The following is a 3,702-nucleotide window of genomic DNA, read 5'->3' as shown; positions in this document are numbered from 1 at the left end:
ACAGAAATCGATCAGAGTTTTCAACGATGCGTAAAAAACATTAGTTGCACTCGTCACAGTGCGTGTGCGCGCATGTAGCCAGAAGTGCACTGAACGATCGAGTGTGCTGCTGTGGGCCAGCTGAGTAACTTAAGATTGTCATCCGTCGCAGAGATTTAACACGCGCCCGGGTGGCCGCCTAGATACCCTTCGCTCGAGTGGGGGGGTCAGTTTGACCCCCTGACATCTCGGGGTTTAAGAAAGCTAGAAATACCAAATTTACATAGTGTGTTGACCTGTACGTGAACTCACTTAGGTCAAAGTTTCAGGTTTCTAGTTCATGACCTTTGGATAAAAAAGTCAAACGAGGTCAAAATCCAGGTTGGGCTCCCAACGTGCCCCAGAACCTAGAGCTAAGCAAAAGGTCACATTCTCATTCAAGGTTAGTGACCTTTTTTGACCTTTTGAAGGTCAAAGTGACCAAAATCATGCAAGATTGCTTGGAGTTTTGCATTTGACTGACCGACAAAATTACGCTAGGCAGTTGTTCCTAAAACAAAATGTTGACCTGGGTCATTTTTGTTCAATGACCTATTCTGACCTCCAAGAAGTTCATGGAAGGTGTATTACGCGGTTCCTATCAAAAAACTTGAAATGGGAACCAGATACTACCCCATACAGTAAGCCCTAGAGTAACAAAACGGGTTGGTTTTGACCTTGGTGTGACCTTCATACCTGACATTAGGTCAATGAAATTTGCTCATTCAACTGTTGTGTTGCCTAAGAAAGCATCTCAGAGATGTATGGCTTCGTCTAACACCCCGTTGTTGGATCAGATTGAAGGATTCCCTAGAAATTGCCTTCGCTGAAACCATGGCCTGACTTTGACCTGCAATAGGTTGGCGACCTTACAAGGTACATCTAAATTGTGATGACAAACAATCCGCTATTCAATTGTCTACAGCTATGCAAAATTTGGCGCGGCTACGCCGCGCCGTTCGGAGACCATTCTGGAAAAACTTCGGGGGGGGGTCAATTTGATCCCCAAACGAGGGCGTGTTAAGAGTAAATCATCCTGGTACTTGTTTGGCATGACACAACTCACGCTACAACATAATGCAACAACTGGACATGATACAAAAATTGCAGGCTTGGTTTCCCCCTACTTGCGCGCACGCCTTCGGCTGGTGTGGGTACAGAGCTTTCTTCCAGGTAGGGGAGGGATGTAAATCTGGTGTGGGTACAGAGCTTTCCTCCAGGTAGGGGAGAGATATAAATCTGGCACGGGTATAGAGCTTTTCTCCAGGTAGGGGAGGGGTATAAATCCAATGTTATTTAAGTAACATCACGTATTCGTTTTGCCTGCTGCTGACTGACGTCGGCAGTCGCTAGAACATTTCTTCAGAAAGGATCCGAAAGAGCTCCTGGGCTCTCGTTGTGCTGCGAGAGCCCAGGAGCCACTCGTGTCAATATAAATGCATTTGTCTGTAGGAGCCACGCGTGTCAATACAGATACATTTGGCTGTAGGAGCCACTCGTGTCAATATAGATACATTTGGCTGTAGGAGCCACTCGTGTCAATATAGATACATTTGGCTGTAGGAGCCACTCGTGTATATATAGATACATTTGGCTGTAGGAGCCACGCGTGTTTGGTGTGATTATCCCAGCCTCCTTATAGTGTTCGCATTGCAACGCACCGTTGTTACACCTGTCCGAGAAGCATGACATGATACTTTGGCTTGTTTGATACCAATTTGCTGTTACAACGGTAGGCTCCCCCAAGACGGCAAACTTGGGACGTTCTTCTGTTTCATGGTCAAAGCCTGCGGCCATCAAGGATAGCGCATTTGCGAACTCATCTATAGATAGAAGTGCAGGCTGGACTGTGAAGATCGCTCGGATTTCCCGAGAGTAGGCCTTCGGCTCTCAGCTGGTTTCAACCGTTTTTAATTGCATTATGGGTGCGAACAGCGTTAAGTTGGAAGGACGTAAGTGTGGAATCATCGACAGTCCATGCTTCCGTCGTGAGAAAATCTTGAAATGCGATAGCTATCACCGAAGATGGAGGCATCCACAAACATCGGTATTGGCGATTTGTATCGTGGATAACTTTTGAGTCGAGCAGCACAGTCTGATTCATTTCACACCGAGCGTGGCCTTCTGCGCAAAACCTACAGCAGTCTTTTTAAAAGAATGTCACATTGTAAGTTGCTCAGCGCATTAGCGAAGAACATTATTCACGTAGATAAGACAGTAGTATTATCCTTATCCCTCGAAGAAAAACCAGGGGAATGAAGATATAGTTGGGTTGATATTTCGGCAACATGCCTTCATCGAAACTTCAGCTATTGTTTCGATAAAGGCATGTTGTCGAAATATCAACCCAACTATATCTCCATTCCCCCGTTTTTTCTCCGAGGAAGGAAGCTAATACTACTGTCTTATCTATGTGAGTGCCACATTGAATTAATCAATGACCATTTCATGCAAAAATGTTTTCTTTTCGTTTGCATCAGCCAGCATCAGTAATGGCATCGGACCATGTTCGATCACCGATACGTTTCTGCAGTCCTTGCGGTGGAGCTCATTGAGATATGCTGCCGGCGCCATGAGCCATGCCCCTTATGAACATGGGCTGTCAGCCGCTAATCTTGCGGGACGTAGCCTGTTTCTTAGCAATGTGCCTTCGATGACTTGTCACCTTCGCGCGCCAGTTCGCTTATGCACGAGGCGAACTTTTAGAACGGTCCTCTAACATTTCAGTACCCAGCCCCATCATTAAAGGGAGCATTCCACCTATTTTGTGTTTTTCACTGATTGTTACATTAGACACATGCTATTTGAGCAGAAATACCAGTTTTCTTGATATTCTTATGAATGGCTTAAAACTTCGATTTAAAGTAGCCGAACGTGCGGGAGAAACCTCAGTATAACATTGCATTTGCCTTTCTTTTTCCAATGGGTGTGTTCTGTAATTTTTGCAGCATACTTATGTGTCAAAGCGTTTGCGTAATTAATGCTACGGAAGCTTAGAAGACTCTGGCCAAAGGGATGCGCAAACATGAATCCATCCTCCCGCGAATTCAACGAAACGTTATATTATAGTTTTGGTTTTCCCCTATAGCATTTACCAGTGGCTCTTCTGGAGGCCTTTTTTCTCTTCTTTTCTTTGCTTTGAGAATGGGAGTATCACATGATCCATGTGATGCATTGGCTCAAACTTCAACTTGCGCACTTCTCGGTAACAGGCCGTTGCCCGCTGTCACGCAAACACAAGCGTTCTTTTGTGATTGAAATTTGTCCCAAAGTTGGGACACTCCCTTTAATTCATTTGATTACTCATTGACGGCATTTGATGTCATTCACGCCCTCATTTGCAAGCGTTGAAAGATGCGACATGATGAGCTTACGTTATTCTTTTGCTCCCGTCCAGCGAATAATGTCGACGTGATGGCGAAATTCTTTGGCAAGAAACACAAAAAGTGCATGATGCGTTATGTCTGGTTGACGCGCGATAGACGTGAAAACAAAAGCGCGAGACGCCATCATTTTCCAGCTCCTGAGTATGGCAGCGCCTCAGCCTTGGTTTGATGACTCGATAACAGATGTGTCGGAGCTTCGATGTACAGTGCGTTGAATACAACGGCGGCACTGTTGTTTGTATTGCCGGTGGGATTGCTGATTAGTAAAGCATGGAACTCCCCCAATCTAGCTTCGTAA

Source organism: Pollicipes pollicipes, unplaced genomic scaffold (assembly GCF_011947565.3).
Source record: "Pollicipes pollicipes isolate AB1234 unplaced genomic scaffold, Ppol_2.1 Scaffold_7261;HRSCAF=8764_pilon_pilon_pilon, whole genome shotgun sequence".
NCBI lineage: Eukaryota > Metazoa > Arthropoda > Thecostraca > Pollicipedomorpha > Pollicipedidae > Pollicipes > Pollicipes pollicipes.
Note: the sequence above shows the minus strand (reverse complement) of the source record.